Source organism: Marmota monax, unplaced genomic scaffold (genome assembly GCF_021218885.2).
Source record: "Marmota monax isolate L192 unplaced genomic scaffold, Marmota_monax_Labrador192_F-V1.1 WCK01_AAM20220418_F8-fsc00056, whole genome shotgun sequence".
NCBI classification, from domain to species: Eukaryota; Metazoa; Chordata; class Mammalia; order Rodentia; family Sciuridae; genus Marmota; species Marmota monax.
The window spans coordinates 4,707,327-4,725,682 of NW_026695212.1; positions in this window are offsets into that span (position 1 = coordinate 4,707,327).

Consider the following 18,356-nt stretch of genomic DNA (forward strand, 5'->3'; position numbering starts at 1 on the left):
TGGAGCACTATTCAGCCATAAAAAAATAAGGAAATCCTGTCCTTTGTGACAACTGGTTGAACCTGGAGACATTATGTTAAGTGAAATAAGCCAGACAAAAGAGATGTCACATGATCTCATAAGTGGAGTGAAAAAAGTTGAACTCACAAAAATAGAGCAGAATAGTGTTTACAAAGGCTAGGTATTGGGGGCTTTGGGAGATGTTTGCCAAAGGACCAAGAAAATCAGCTAGGAGGAACAAATTCAAGAGATCTATTATGCATCAGGGTGAACATGGTTAATAACAATGTATTATATTTTTAAAAATTGCTAAGAAAGTGGATTTTATGTACTATCCTGAGAAAAATTATATTTGACACAATGAATATGTTCAATAGTTTGATTTAACCATTCCACACTGTATGCACATTCAAAACAACATTTTGTACACAATAATTACATATAATTTTTTCATTTATCAATCTAAAAAAAATAGAAAAATAGAAGCTCAGAGCAGAAGATCTTCCCACTGATATTCCATACAAATCTACTCAAACCTGTGCCTCTAGTAAGCCAACTGATTTCTGCACTTGTTCTGTGTTCTATGTTCTGTCATCTTATCAGGGCTCCAAGACCTTCCATGACCCTCTCTTCTGCATCATCAGGTTACTCCTTTCTATGCATCTCTCAATCCATGTTTCCCACCTTTAAGAGAGGAGTTTACATCTCTAATCTCATGCTTCCCTTCAAATGTTGAGTCATTTGGGAGCTGTGTTTTTCAGTAAGATTTCTGGAACCAGTTCTTTTTCAAGTCATCTCAACTCAACATCTGTCTCTATTACTTTATAGAAAGCTTCTCTTAGACCTATTCTGCTCCTGTATTAGAAAGAAAAACACACAAACATACTGATTGACTTTAAATTTGTGATCAGTAACTACGAATGGGTTCTAAATACTTCCCAGGAGTTATATTGCATGTTCCTAGTTCATCTGCCCTCCCTGTCTCCCAAGTGCTTTCTACTTTTCATCTGTCCTTGGATCAGCACCATCCTGTTATTACTCTAGCTGATTATTTCACTTCCTGCTTTACTTTTCAGTCTTATAGAATATGAAACAATGTTAAGAGACTCTACGGGTACACACATCTGAATGGTTTCCTTACCTGAATCTGTGTCCAATCTTCTGTTCTGTTAACCCAGGTGTCCATGTTCTGGCTAAGGTCAATCTCTTTATTTGTGCCCTAGATCATATCTTCTGCTGCCTACTCATTGGCACTGTCTCAGCAATTCTTCTCTCTTCTCTCTCATCAGCAAGTTTTCCCCTGTATTAGATTATTCCCAGCATTCTATAAATACAGATCACTTCTATCAAAAATAACAGTAACATAGCAATAATGAAAAAAAAAAAATCAGTGTTTTGACTTTACTTTTCCTCTGGTGACCAATTCATTTCTATCTTCCTTTCTGCATCAAATTTCTTTGAAAAAGTAGGATATATTTGATGTCTCCAATTTTGTTCTTTGCATTCCCTCTTGAATTCACCCAGGTCAGGCATTGCCCCAGCCACTCCAAGAAAAATGACGTTCACAAAGTCATTGAATGGCTTTGGAGTTGTTAAATCCAAACAATGCTCTTACTTGACATCACTTGAACATTTAATCTCCCTGGAACACTTGCTTCTCTTGGCAACCAAGACCTCACACTTGCCAGTTTTCCACCTTCCTCTCTGGGGGAAACTCCTTTTCTGACTTTTTATTCCCCCAACTTTAGATCCTGGAGAGGTCCTAAGAATTGCATATGAAACTTACCCCAGTCTTTCTACACTTGGGTCTTGGTAGGCTCATTTCACATCTGTATCTCCAACCCAGGCCTTCCCCTAATTTTAGAGGAATGTTTCCTGTTGCTTTTTTGGTTTTGACACTTGGATGCCTCACAGACATCTATTGAAATATATATGGAGTAGGTTTAAAAATGGCCACAGAGCTTTCCATTTTTTTTTTTTTTTTGTCTTTTGGTTTTAAATTCCAAATGATTTGCTCTGATTGCTTCCAAAGGCCAAAACCCTCAGAGTCATTCTTGACTTCCTGTCATCTTCTCTGCCCTGCATCCAGTTCATTAGCACATCGTCTTGGCTCTGCCTTCAATTTTCAGAGTCCATCCACTCTTAGCAACTTACTATTACAATCCTGGCCAAGCCATCATCAGCTATTGCCTAGATGATTGTAATAACTTCCTCACTGGTCTCTCTCCTTTTGTTCTTGTCTCCCTATAGTCTGTAGTTAACATAGCAGCTCGAGTGAGCCACTTAAAATCTAAGTCAAAACCTGTAAATCTGCTGCTCAAAAACTTCCCATTGCTCTATCTCACTCAGGATAAAAGTCAAAGTTCACCCTCCCCCTGCAAGACCCTACCTGTTCTGCCCATTCTCTCTCCATCCTCTGTCCTCTCTTCTTACTTCCTGCACTCTGACCATTACAACATCCTGACTGTTCTTTCACATGCCAGGCACATTCTTGCTGTGGGATTTTTTCAATTACTTTTCTCTCTGTCTGGAAAGCTTTTCCCTGGATATCTGCATGGCTCATCTCTCACTTGAGGGTTTTACTGAAATGTCACCTTTCTGTTTAGGTCTTCTCTGAGCAGCCTCTCTAAAATCATGCTCTGACTCCCTGTATACACACTTCCTTTCTCCTTGCTCAACTTTATCTTTTATTTATATGCCACCATTTTATACATTGTTTATTTTATTTACTTATCTTATGATTTGCCTCCCTTACTGAAATATAAACTCCATGGGGCAGGAATTTTTGTATTATTTCATTTACTATAATATTGTCAGTGCCTAGAACAGAGCCTGGCACCAAATAGATGTGAATGAACCCTACTAAATACTGTTAATAGGGTAAATAAGATCTGTGGCTGATTGTGTGAGCAGAAAGAAATCTGGATTAAATCAGCAACTAATTCATTTCCCCAGATCTTCATTTATTATCTGTAAGATGCTAGAAAAATTAACATCTCTTTGTCTAATTTTCTCTTACTATAGATTGGAAACCCCAAAGTGTCTACCCTCTTTTATTAGGACAAAACGTTAATATGTGTGGAGTATTTATAATAATGCCTGGGACAACAGAAAGTGCTCAGTAAATGTTTTTCATCATTACTCTTACTATGTTATTATTATTATTACTGTTGTCATCATCAAAGTACTTGTTCTTCTGCTTCAATGATATTGCGTGTTTGTGGTTTCTTCCCACTACTGTGGCAACTCTTCGCTTTTTTTCCTCCTTTATCAGACCTCTGGAAACTAGAGGGGGCCCCAGAGCTCAGTGCTGGGCCCTCTTTTTTTAATGCACATTCTCTCTGGATGACTTCAACCAGTCCTTGAACATCTAATACCATTTAGCTTTCACATCTATATCTCCAACCCAGGGCTTCCACTAATTTCAGAGGAATGTTTCCTATTGCTTTTTTGGTTTTGCCACTTGGATGCCCCCCAGGCATCTATTGAAATATATATGGAGTAGGTTTAAAAATAGCCACAGATCTTTCCATATTTTTTTTCTGTCTTTCCATTAAGTGTGAACTGGACTTAGTGACTCGCTTCTAAAGAGTTGAATACCGGAAGTTATAATGTGTGACTTCCTCTCCCTTTTGGGTCCTTCATTCTGGGGGACCTGCCACCATGTCAAACAACCTGACAGACAGTTTCATGTGTGTGCCTCCTGCTTATGGTCAGTGAGAAACTGAGACCATGAGAGAGTAAGTGGATCCTCCTTTCCCAGTCGAGCCCTCAGATGACTGCAGGAGGCAACCTAAGATAGTCCTTGAACTAGAGTCAATCAACCAACTGCTTCAAAATATCTCCCTTACAGAAACTGCTATCATACATACTTACTGTTTTAAGTTGCTAGGTCTTATGGTAATTTCTCATACATTAATATATCCAACAATAATTGTGGACTCGTCTACTTCTACTGTTAGTTCTATTGATTTTTTTGATTCTGCATTTTTAAAAATCTTTTTGTTGTTGTTGCAGAAGAACTCAATACCTTTATTTTATTTATTTATTTTTATGTGGTGCTGAGAATTGAACCTAGTGCCTCACACATGCTAGGCAAGTGCTCCACTAATGAGCCACAACCCCAGCCCTGATTTTGCATTTTTTGATGTCTTCATTTCATCTGATTTCTGCTAATAGTGTCTTTGGAAGCATGTCACGGTGTATTCTACCATAGGTCCCTTTGAATTTTCTAGTTCCAGACCAGAATGCTCCACTTCTGGCTGTTCATGTAACTTTTTCTTCTCTGTCAGGGTCAGTTCAATTGTTGCCTTCCCTGACCATTGTATAAAATAGACATCTGCCCCTTCCTATCTACTTTTTATCCCATTTCTCTGCCGGTGTTCTTCATGGCATTGATCACAATCTGTAACTGTATTGTTACCTCATTTACTTGTTTCTGATATTGTTTCCCTTTCACTATCGGGTATTTCCATAAAAGCAGGGGACCCAATTATTTTAGTAACTTTCCCATCTCTGTGGATTGGTAAAGTCCTTGTCATATAAAATAAGCTTCATATATTATTGTTGAGTGAGAGAATGGTGCAGAACAAAGTGGATGAGATGAAATTATCCAAGTCATCAAGGGATACATGTATCTATTTGACTGTGGAATGCAGCAAAGAGTAGGGTTGAGTCCTGGAAGCTGGTATGACTCCACCTGGATGGCTTAGCACTGAAGCCTTTATTTTCTGACATATTTTATATAGCATTTAAAGGAATCTGTAGAAATCATCTAAGTGTAGTTTGAATATGTGTGTTTCTCAACATGATTACACATCTTCATTCAATGATAGAACAAGTCTCAACAAAGGCATCAGCCCAGATAAATAAGGACTCCAACTCAAAAGGATATAGAGATGAGTGAGTTTCCACTTAGAGGAAAATCTACAAATTTTGTATAAACAGGTTTTATTGAACAATCTGAACTTCTTGCTTAGGAAATCAGATTTCAAATATGTGCTCTTGTTTCTTAATCCCTTGTGTACATGCATATAGGCTGTCTAAAAACAAAGGTGCAAGTAGAGAATGTTAGACACTCTGTAAATTGACAAAAATGTCCTTACTTGATTTTCCAATGGAATCAGTGTGGCAGCTTGGTCTACGATCCAGGACTTACTCAATAAGAAAAACAGAGACTGGCTTTGGTAATTCTTTGGCTTATCTATAGATCGATGATACCAGTGGAAAGGAGTCTTATTTTTTCCAGCCTACAATATGGATCAGTTGTCCTTCACTAAAGTATATTGATCTAATGAGAAAGAAATAGAAATTGATCCTGAATTCAACTTTACTGTGTATGAGTCTTTTGACAACCATGAAAAAATCAATTTACATGTAATTAAAAAGAATGATAAAAAATTAACATTAATGAAAATTGAAAAATAGAATCCTACTAACCAAGTTGCATTCTGGTATATTTTTTCCTACATAGGTTTGGTTTAACAAAGTTATAATCTCTGCTTAGAGGTAAAAGAAGAACTTTAGACTTCCTCTCTGAGTTATACAAAAGGATGTCTTAGACCCACTGATCTTCCCAGAACATAACTCCACCTATACCTCCAGGGAAAGGCCCTTTGTTTTAGATTCCAGGCCTTCCCTTCTGCCATTTCCTCCTGACCTCCAAGAGACAGCTTCTTCCTCTCCTGCAGGCCTTCTGCCACTCTTCTTCCTTTCTCTCACTTCCCTGGTCCCTTCCCCAGACAGACCCTCCCTTGAATAAACATGCACATCCAGAAGTATTATTGATTGGTTATACTTGTTGTGTGATGCTTAGGCATTTTTTCATTTTATCAGAGGATTAATTCCTTTTGCAATAAAAGTCCTTAAAGTAAAAATTGTGAAATTTCCTTCAGCAGCCCTTTCATGGATTAGCACATATCTGGACAGGGCGACTCTCCCAAAAAGTGTGGCATGGAGGAAATATATTGGCTTTGGGGCAAGCAGGATTGGGTTAATCCTTAATTCTACCAATTACCAGTTAAGTGACCTATGTGCATTATTGAACTTCACTGACCCTCAGATAAAATGGAAATTGTAATAACTATTCTACAGGGACCATGTCTGCCCAGAAGATTAGGATAGACAACACATGGAGATCCCCTGACATGGAGTGGGTATTCAGATCAAGCTCTCTCCTCCATATGCTATCAGAAATGGATCTATCACATTTCTTAGAACTCAAGGCAAGCCTTTTCTGGTTTCATAGAACTCAGTAGGAAGGAGCTAGGTTGAAACTAGATTGATTTCTGCAGTAGGGAAGGGAGGTAGTAAATTTCTGGTGCTGTGGCTGATGAAGGATTTATTTTGAGAGGCAAATGTGATTCTGAGGCAACTATTAGCAATAGCAATTAAAGTTTGAAAAATAAACTATCAGCCATAAAAGAAAGTGGAGGAAGGTCCCATTGGGTGGCTAACACACAGTAATGAATAGTTACAGAAAAGCAAGCTCAGGAATCCTATCAAGAACATTTACTGAAAACCCTTCTGTGTGCTAAGCAAAAACCACTAAAGTGTATTCTCCCCAAAGACAACACTTACAGAATCATGGAAATAATGGAGAATAAGCTATGGAAGATACACAGAAACATCCTAAAATTTAATATTCCAGATAACTAAATGTTAGTACAGTAGAGTTTCGGTTATCTATTGCTGAGTAACAAACTATCCCAAACTTAATGGTGTAAAGCCAACAATCACAATATCCACTTCTTCTGGATCCAGCAGCTAGAGTTTAATGGCTATCACCTCACCTGAGAAGACTCCAATGGATGGCAAGATTGAACAAGTGAGGACAGAGAAATCTGGATTAAAATTATCATATATCCAACTCAAAATAGTTAAAAGGGAAAATATTGAAAAGATATGAATATGTCTCACACAATTAAAATGTGTAACAATTGAATCACATAAACAATGACATGCAGTTGAGCATCAGGGAAACTACGTGGGAGCCCAGCTGAGCACTGTAAGGATCCTCTTTATAAATTTCTCCTCCCCTCTTTTTTTTCTATGTGTTTTCACTCCATCCACATAAACTACACCCTGTACAATAGCACCCAACATTTGTATGGTATAATTAAAATACATGAGGGCAAACTGATTGGGTCTGATGCCCACCTGTGGCTGAAGTGTGACTGAGAATCACATTTATGGAATGGAGGAAGTGGGAAGAAATACTTCCTGTAAGAATGGAGTTGAAAAAGCTGGGCCCAAAAGCAACTGATGCCAAGTTCACATACTGCACTTCCAAAAGGATTTATCATTCTCAGCAAGCCTGGGCTCCCTTCTGCTCTGGAGACTTATTAACAAGATGACTAGATGTCTTTATTTGTCTGGATAGTCCCTTTTTACACCTGTTGCCCTGGTACAATTATTAATAGCACCATTTTCACTTTCAAAAATGTCCTGATATGAAAGATAAATTATATGGGCATCTTATTTATTGGTGTTGTAGATAAAATGGCCCAAGTACAGGGCTTTAAAGGGTGGTTAAAATGACAGATTGTCCTCCTTGAGGAGCACCTGAGTACTCAGAATATAATATGCACAGTCAATGTTGATACAAGAATCAAGTGTTATAAAAAGCTTTCCTCCCCCAATGTGTCTTTCACATTTTCCCCATTCTGTATAATATTATAGAGCATATCAGACTAATAGAATCATAGAATCTCAGGGCTAATGAGCCCCCTTCCAATTAGATGGTAAGCCTATGAGCACAGCTCTTGTGTCTGTTCTGTTTAGTGACTGCTGGAAGCCCATGGTGGACTAGTAGAAGGCATTCAATACACATTTGATGCTGTCTTCCATGCTTACTTTTCTTCAGCCACCTTAACTCATAGGGATATCTGATAGTACTTGAGCACCTCTACTCTTAGAGGCTCCATCTGCTTGATGGAGCAGCTTCTAAGCCCTGTGTTAGGAAGTTCTTTCCTGGATGGGGAATGTAGCTCAGTGGTATAGGCCCTTGTCTAGCATGTGTGAGGTCCTGAGTTCAATACACACACACACACACACACACACACGCTGATATCTGACTCCCTGTGGTTTTGATCTGTGTCCTCGAGTCTCTGTTTCTGGGGCCAACTCTTCTTTCAAAACATAGTCTTTTAGTCCTCTTTGGCCATGATGTCTTTTTCACATGGATATGGTTTCTAGGTCCTTTGCTATCATTTCTGGACACATTTGGTCTACTGAAGACCTCTAAGGCAGAGTTCAAGAATATGTTTTAACCATGATTTAAAAAAAGCAAAACTGACAATATCACAAGATTCAAGACAACTCAAGAAAAGTATGTTGCTATTAATATTGAGATTGCTCAGACTTATTAGTCATTTCATACTACTGACTTGGATGTAGTTTCTCGTTAATTATTTTTAATTAGGTGCAGCCTCAGTACTTGAAGTCTGCATGGAAAGAGAAGCAGTTTCGTTGTTGTTGTTGTTGTTTTGCATGTTTCTGCCAAGTTGTGTCTCCTCTATCACTTCTTATGCAATTAGTTTATTCAGTTGTCTTATTAGAGTGTTGCATTTATCCCTACTAAATGTCACAGAGTTGGAAACAATATGCCTTATGAGTCTTTAAATGTTTTTGCACCATAATTTTCATATCCAGAATCTTCTTTGACTTTTCCTTCTTGTTATTGTCCTCATATCTAATAGGTAAAGAACACTCAAGAGAAAGTGACAGTCATTAGATAATGAACCAGAGTCTTTGAAAAATGATTTCACTGATCAGGTAGTTTGGCAGGTAAACAAGATGTTACAGGAGTGGATCTCTCTCTCTCTCTCTCTCTCTCTCTCTCTCTCTCTTTCTCTCTCACACACACAAAGAGTTTTGCAAAAATTGAGACTGTCACAGTGAATAAGTTGCCCTCTAAGACATTTCCTGATGTCTGGTAGGTGTAGACAGACAGGATAACCATCTGTCCAGGATGTTTTACTGGGAATTCCTGCTTTGGGTGGGGCTTATTCTGAAAGTATTTCCAGCTCATAGATTCCATGAATGAGACACATTTACTATTAATAGCCTGCATTGGAATGTTTTTATTTCATTGCTGAAAGGACATTAAATTACATTTTATTATATATATATATATATATATATATATATATATATATATATTACATTTGATTATATATATACATCTACTTTATTATCTAATGTGACTTGTGGGTATATTATTTTTGGAAAATTTAAACCATTGTATGTTTCAGAAATTTTTTGTTTAAAGTGGAGATTAAGTTTCATTTTAAGAGAAAGTGAAGGCTGTTAAATAAACATTATTATCCATCAAAGTATTGATTAGTGCACAATAAAAGTTTATGAGTGTTCACTTGCTGATAAGCACACAACCATCTTGTTTCATATAGGATTTCTCATTTACCTCTACTCCCACCCATCAATTCATCTATCTATTGTTTCTGATAAAGATAAATTATGATACTTCTCTAATAATTGTATAATTAGCTTAGATAGTTTCAGCCATAAACCTAAATTTTCACCCCACTGTTTGGAAAACTACTTTGAGCCTATAAAAAAAGGAAATTACAGTATAAATGTCCCATTCAGGAGAATGACAGTATATTATTTATGGTATGCTCTAATGCAGAACTCAAAACTTTTCCAGATGAGGATGCATTTGATTAAATTTAACTTTTGAGTTTCTTGTAGATTATTAGGATGATCCAGCTGTTGCAGAGACACAGTGATAGATCCCTGTGCTATCACTTAGGAAAGGGCTTTCACAAGATTTTAGACAGGTGATAAATGAAGCAAGTATAATATTTGAATTGAGGAAAGGCATAAATAACTCTTTCCAAATCATATCACTAGGGACAATACAGTAAAAGTATTTAGAGATTTACATATTTTTTTAATTTTTAAAAAATTAAGTGCATAGCTTTTCTGTCTAGAGAATGCTAATTAGCTCAACCTGAAAAACAATGGTTCACTTTGTTTAATTTGGATTAAATAGCATGTCTAATCTGCAATTTTTTCCTAATTGTATAGTCCCATTTTACACAACCAATTTGAATGCATCTCTAATCCAACTCTGAACTTTAGCATATGCTGTCTTCTACTTTCCCCAATGTAGTCTTGTTAGCACTCCAGCAGGACAATGAGAAATGGAATCTATCCATTGGGTCAACTTTTATTCTTATGGAACCTCTATTGTGCAAAAGGGCTTTTCATAGGGTGATGTGATAAAGAATCCTAACAGACTTCTAGGATTTCTCAGTGGAAGTTTTACCTGTTATGATAATGACTAAGAATTCGTTGTCATTTCTTTGATCTTAGAAAAACAATTTATTTTCACAGAAGACCATGAAAATTTAAGGATTCATTGCAGAATAATTTTGGAGTTTTCTCTCTTTTTATTGACATTTGTACTGAGGCCACAGCTAATTAGTATCCTAAAATTCTCAGAAGAGGAAATTTTTTTTTAGTACTCCATAGAAGTTGCTTGTAGTGTAGCAAGACAGTCTTGTTCGTGATAGTCTGTATTCTAGTTGTGGTTATGAAGCTTGTAGTTTCTGGTTGTAATTAAAATAACATACACTAAATAGCATTCATTAAATATGTTGCAAGCATGCAAGTCAGAAGCTACAAGTGACACTGATTTTTTTCTTTGTCCCAACAGCCAACAGTATATTAATGCAACATAATTACTGTAACTGTGCAATGTTGTACAATGGCATCTCCAACTATAGGTGCTGCTTTTGTCTCTGGGTAACAAAATTAAGGAGTTTAGCAGTGTTTCCTCTGGGCTTGGGTGTAGTATTTTGTGAAATGATTTTCAACGACAGACATATTAAAGAAATGCCAGAGAAAGGGAGGGGCTTGACATTCCACTGGAGAATAGCTAAACTCTGTATAAGGATTGTACATTAATGTGTCTGCAGTCTTTTCTCTGGAAAGCAGAAGGAGATTTGGTAAACTGCAGGGATGATTTAGCCTTGGTAGTGTCTTCTGTTCAGAGTGTGGCTAATTTGAAAGAAACCAGCTAAAATATTTCAGCCTCATATGGTTTCTTCTCTTTTTCTCTCTCCCTACCCCTTTCTTTGTAGTACTGGGAATTGAACTCAGGGTTACTCTACCACTGAGCTACACTCCCAGCCCTTTTTAAATTTTATCCTGAATGAGGGTCTCACCAAGTTGCCACGGCTGGCTTCAAAATTGTCATAAGCCTCCTGAGTAGGGAGTGTGGGCCACCATGCCAGCCTCTCGTGTGATTACTTAATGGGAATTTTCTTTCTAGCATAGAAAAAATTACAATTTGTATATTTAAGCTTTAGAGGGGGATGAACTACTAATGTTTCACTTATTATAAAAGTAAGGTCTTTATATCTGGTTTAGAATCAGAAAACTTATAAAAAACAGATTATCTTGACCTTTTTATTGACTAGTTCTTTAGCTAACATTTCTGTGTAGGTTTTAAATAAGACATTACTTTCTGCAGATGACAATTTGCCCTTGTCCTGTCTGAAAGGCAGCCTGATTCAGCTACCAATTCACACAGCCACCCTTTTGACTTGAAATTTTCATAAGTGTGTTTGGTATTTTATATCCGCAAAGACATTTAAAAACAGGTATTTTTTCATCCAGAGCTTTTAAAGGGCTCTTATTCTCACAGTGACCCAATTTGCAAAAATAAAATTTTCCATAATTGAAGGAAAATACAAAGTGAAATCTCTTAAGCATGTACATAAAATCCCTGGTGCTATAGTTATAGGATCACTAGGTTTTTGGGTCTTGTGACACAATCGTGCCTATTTTAGACCATCCTGACAGAGCAAGTCAACACTTTGGAGCCTGACCAAAGAATAAATGTACCTGATTTGCTTTAAAATCATTGCTTATAGTTTTAACTTCCTTATGATCTAAATTTTAAAGTTTGAGAAGCCCTTGTATCAGAAGACTCATGTTTTCTTAGGGCAGTTCCTTGGATTTGAGCTCTCAACATATGTGACTTGTGGATTAGGAATTCAAGAGCCTTAGATATTGGCAGTCGAACCACAGAAAGCAGAGGTCATATAAATGAGACTTCAGCAAAGTCATCCACAAAAATGATCACTGTCTGATTAAATGAGCATGGGTAATGATGTCCAGGTTGAACTTAGCCACACATTAGCAACTCTGGTTCAACCCTATATAGAGAAATAATGAAAGCATTTCCAGCTTGATAAAATATTTCTAGTTTCATAGAGCTCAAAAATTATTTCATTTTTGCCCTCGTGTTGTAAAGCTGCATGATTTCTTTCTGTCAAAAACCCAGTAGCGTTTTTTATTCTCAATGGATGGTGCATAATGAATGCTGATTGGATGACTTGGTGTAGAAAATAAATGTGTTCATTGGGGAGTGAGTGAGATTCATGTTCTAGTAAATATCTCATTTCCCCCTCTGCATATTTCTTGGCAGAGTTCAGTAATCCATTCCATCTGTTTCTAAAAGCAGTTGAAGATTTATTCTTTTATTTTACCCTCACAATAACCCTAAAAGTTAGGTAGGGCAGGTCTTTATCTATCAGTAAACAGTTAACAAAAAACTAGGCCAAGATGAGCTTGTAGGCTTATCATCTTAATCTTGGAGCTTCTTTGACCAGGAGTTATGCATGTGTGTGTCCGAGCAGTGAAAGTGCAGGGAAAAGTGAATGTGGTGTGCTGCTGGCTTTGAGAGGTCATCTTCAATGAAAGCAGGGCTTCCCAGCTGGGCGCTAGTGACAATGAGGGCTATGCAGCTGTTGTGAGAGCCTGCACTCTGCTTTATAACATGTCTGGTGTCATTACTAGTCTCTATCCACTAGACACCAGTAGCACTCTCCCCTCCCTCTGTCACAGCATTCAAAACATTCTCCAGACATTGCTACTTGAGCCCTTGGGGGCAAACTGCCCTTCCCCCATCAAGAATCACCAAGTGAAAGGGAACAGAAATGGATTAGAATTATTCAGTACACACAGAAACAGCCAGAGTGAAGCCTCATAATTTGGCCACTCATTTTGTTCAGTAAAAATTATTTAGCTCTTATTGCATGCATAAGATATCATAAGGTACTAAAGGATGTATTAAGATAAGCAGGACATGACACATCTTGGAAGAATTTATAGACAGGGGAAAAAAAGAAAGAGGCCATATGGATACTCATGCAGATGTTGACTGAATTCCTCCTGTATAACTGGGCTAGTTATGCTCCACACTCTGGTGAGAACCAAGGGGGATAAGGCACAAACCTATAAAGATATTTCCTATGCATAAGGGATTTTCCAGCTGGTTGGGGGGTAAGCAGGGATGGGAGGAAAGAACTAAAAAAAGAAAGACTGAAAAAAAAGGAATGTGGTTGGTTTGATAAGGTATGATGAAATGTAATTCTGGAAATTAGGGCAAAAGGAATTTTCAAAAGCAGGGCTACATAAGTAGAAGAAAGATTCAGGCATAAGGAAATAGAAGCAGGCTGTTGGGGGAGAAAGTCTAGATCATAGGAGCAAAGACTTGGGGGTACTCATTAAATACTTAGAATTTTCTTAAATTTACTATATATTTCTACAACACTTTATTTTACTGCATTTTTCCTGACTCTTAATCTACTGTTCAGCATCATGATTTTCCCTCCTCTACTGACCTTGATGTTTAAAACATTTTTCTCTTCTCTTATTTTTTTCTGCATTACAAAAGGAACATCAAAAAGTTAGAAATCATAGGTACTCAAATGACAATCATAAGTTTTGCACAATCCTCCCACTTAAAGACAAACTCTCTTTAGGATTAAACTGTTTGTGACCTGTTATTTTTCATTATGAACATTCTTTTCCATCTCAATAAATTCATATCTGCAGCATCTTTTAGTGATTTTGCTTAATATTTGTGACACATAGGTGTACCAATATTTATTAATAATTCTCCTGTTACCGGCCTTTCATGTTGTTTTAAATTTTTCTTTATATGAAGAAGGGCTGGTATAGTTTTTCTACATTTTCCTTAATTACTTCCTTAGAATAATTTCTCAGCAGTTTCCAACACTTTCACCCTTAAGGATTCCTTTGACTATTATTCCCTCTAGGGTCCCCTGTTTTGAACAATACCTTCTGCCAAACCACATTTTGGATGGATAAAAAATTTATTTTAGCATTTTTATATTGAAAATTTAGGTAATTGCTAATCAAAACTTTGGATCAGCAAGAGATATAAAACAGAATGTTTACTACATCAAGATGATATAATTCTAGCCTAAAGCAAAGAGACCCTTTATGTAAAATAGCCTCTCCAGCTTTATCTCAGGGACCCACATTCTTTCTGTGAGATCTTCTGAAACACTGGAATCTGCTTACAGATGCTGTTTTACCACTTTTGCAATTGCTTCATGTTAGGACTCCAGGGAAAAGATACTTGAAGCCAGTGAGTAGCTTTCTGCTTCAAAAGAGAAATATAGGCATGATGTTTTAATATATCAAATATTTACTCTGTTTTTTTGTGTCCTGATGGTATATTTCACATAATTGCTTTTTATTCAAAACCACCTTGTGCTAGGAATAAATTGATGGAGAACGAGTTTTTAATCTGATTTGTTAAAAAAAAAAAAGTAGCCAAAGTATCATTTCCAATAGTCTCTGAGCAAGAGTAGCCAAACATGGGGAGGTCTGAAGTCATCCAAAAATGTGTGTTGGTGGATACAACCTGCTCTGTCGCTTGCCAATGAGTGGCAGCTGCAGGCTGATCTATGGAGAAGCTGAGAGCCTTGCTCATTTCCAAAACTGAATTCACTTTGGTCATTGCTGCATATCAGTTACAATGCTTTGTTTAATGGTATCATGTCCAGAATAGCTCTTTGGAATCAAACACCAAGGAAAGAACTTCAGTGCTTACTTGGACTTTCTAAATTTAGTTCATCTTCTGAACAGTTTGCTGCCAGTAGGTGAAATGGTTTGGCTCCTGGAAGGTTTGGGTTACAAAATTTTAAGGCTGGCTCCTCCTTGCAACATTTTGAATTCAGATTGTGCATCATAGAGGCTGTACATATGCATGATGCTGCCAGTGGAATGGTTCCCAGTTCTGTGCCAGCAATAAATTTCAAGCCAGATATGTTCAGTGTGGGTCTTCTATATGGTAGTGAGTCAGACTCTGCTATGGTAGAGTCACTGTTGAGCAGTCTGAACTGGAGTTTTGCCACCATGTCTGATGACACAGAGGATCTGCCATGCTGAGGACATTTCAAATTTAAGATGAAGATATTAACTTGTTAACATTTTGGGAAACGTTTAAAATTGCATTGTAATCTTGCTGTTTCTTAGAGAGTAAAATTCAGCAGAGTGGGCTGATAACAGTTGAAGGGATTTCAGTGGAACAACTTCATGTAGGCAGCACAGTCACCAGAAAAGCAGAATTACTTCAAAGACTCTGGCATTGGCCACAGAGTGCAACAACATGGTATAGAATTGCTTAGAGAAAATAACTGAGGAAGGAGCGATTCAGGGAGTGCTTAGGCATTAGCTTTCAGATTTCTGCCTGTACTTTCTGGGGTCCTTTGGAGCAAGCACCTTCCTCAGTCAGGGAGACTTTCTGCTTTCAACTGACTTCCTTATTGGGTATCTATAACATTTTGTTTGATTCCCAAATAAGTAAATAAATAAAGTCATTGAAAAAAAAATCAACACCATCTACAACAAAGCATTTAAAACCACAAATATGAAATAGCAGATAAGTATACAGAGGAAGAAACTGAGGCCCAAGTATTATAAAAAATCCACACAAGTTCAAAAACCATAAGTTTGAGAACCATAATTAGAACTAGAATTCAGACCACACCTGTTACCCACTGCTCTTTCTGCCACCCTCACCCCACCCTGCTCCCTCTCTCCTTTCCCTCCTCTGTATTCTCTTCCTCCCCACCCTTCCTCCAGCTCCTTGACCCAATCCCTGTCACCCTTCTCCTTTTACTTCTTTTTGGAGACCTCTCCATCCTTAGCCATATTCTCCTCATCTTCCATTTCTGTTTCTTCCTTCTCTCTCTCTCTCATTATTCCTTCTGCCTTCTCCTTCTTCGTTTTCTATTTATTTTCTCTTTTTAATTATTAAGAAAAGCAGAAACAATTAGTAAATTGTGTGATATTTTGATAAACAAAGATTTGGCCATTTGTGCCAGTTCATCTTGATTTCAACGGAGGGTTGAATATAAGGATATTTTGAATTCAGACTCTCATATTACTTTTTCATTGACTCATTTTAGGTAAGAAGATTTTCTTATAATAAAACTTGAATGACTGGGCTGGGGTTGTGGCTCAGTGGTAGAGCACTTGCCTCATATGTGTGAGGCACTGAGTTCAATTCTCAGCACCATATATAAATAGATGAATAAAATAAAGGTTTATCAACAAATTTTAAAAAATTAAACTTGATTGACTTTTAACACATTTTCATATGCATGCACACACGTATACACACACACACACACCTACTTCCCTAGTTTTGTAAGACTTAGGGAGATTGACAGCTCACAGTCCCTAATATGATTTCATCTAAAGGGTGTTACCTAGAGATTTGAACAAATGTAATCTGAAAAGACAATGACCTTGCTAATGATGAGTGATCAAGAGAAAATGACAAGGTAGAGCTGTTGAAAGCAATACTAAACACTTTACTGGGCCTAAGCCAAGTGGAACCATTAAGAAATAGTTTCCATGGCATTTCTGGCCTGAACTGAAACAGTTATATAAGTCATGGGAAAATACCTATTCTCATGCAATGCCCTGGCTGAGTTCACATTATCAGAGGCTGTGATTCCCAAATCTGGGAGGGCCAGGGTGTTTTTAGCATGGTTTCTGAATAAACAGCCCTACCTTCCTTTGAACTGAGATTCTAGGAGATGATGGCCTCCTCTAGGTGACCACTTCCTCTCCTTTTTCTTCCCTCTTCTGATCTGGAAAATCTCATTCTCTAGTTGTTGCTCTTTTCTCTCTCCTTGTCTTTTCCTTTTTACCAATGACCACAATTAGGGACTGAAGAATACCCCTCCCCCATTCATATGTTGAAGCTCTCATCCCCATGTGACTGATTTGGAGATGGGTCCCTAAGAAGAAAATGAAATGAGTGTTGGGTCCTCATCCAATAGGACTAGTATCCTTGTAAGAAGAAGAAAAGACACCAAATATCTCCCTCTTTGTTCACACACAGAAAAGAGGTCAAGTGAGGTATAGTTAGAAGGCAGCCACCTGTAGGCCAGGAAGTGAGGCTATACTAGTCACCAACCCTGCTGGCACCTTGATCTTGGACTTTCAGCTTCCAGAACTCTGAAATATAAAAATCTGTGGTTTAAATCATTCATTCCCTGGCATTTTGTTATGGCAGCCCAAGCAAACTAATACAACTATGCACTTAGCAAAAATTTTGCATTAAGGTTCCCAAGGCACTAAGATGTCATAAAACACCATTATTTTACACATTCCACAAGCTTTGGATCAATAAAGAGCTTTAATATTTCTTCAAGCTGCATGCCTACATACCACTGGAGTATGTGTATATACAAAAACACATACAAGCTCAAATATCTTTTTTTTTGACAGTAGCTAATCGAGCACCTACTGCATGTGACTAACTATAATACTTCTCATGAGTTATCTGATAATTCTTAAAATAACTCCTATTTCCTTTATTTAACAAATGAAGAAGCCAACACTCACAGGGTGAAGTAATGTCCTCTTTCAGTTCCCACCAGTGAGAGAAAGAGTCAGGGATTGAACTCTGACTGCAGACTTAATGCTCTTTACCACCTCTTTGCAATGTTTCCACTTTTACCTAGACCCCTGTTTATTTATATCCTATAATGTTTCAGAAAAGAAAAAATTATAATAAAAAAGACAATTTCTAAAAATATGCAAAATATAAAGTAGCTTATAGACAAGAATAAGAAACAAAAAGTAAGGACAGGAGTGGGACTTGGATCTGGAAAGGAAGGGAATTAAGGTTTATGTTTAGCTTGACAGTTTCAGCAACCAATAAAAATATGGAACCCTGGTCATCTTCATAGTGCACTAGGTTCTTTAGTTAAAAATATAGCAATTACTCAGCAGAAGTACAACTCCTCTTGTAATTAAGCTCAACCAATAATTTCTCCTAAATATGCACATGTGATAAAACAAACAAAATCATCAACCTCCTTGGCACAGACAGTGTTAACTGGTGTGGGACTGTGACACACACACACACACACACACACACATTAATTCGCAGTCATTGCACATATCCTTGTCTATCTGCTTTTGTCACTAGCTGTTCTCCTTAATCCTTTAACCTAGTGGCTGTGGGTTTAAAATTAGCAAAAGTTGTC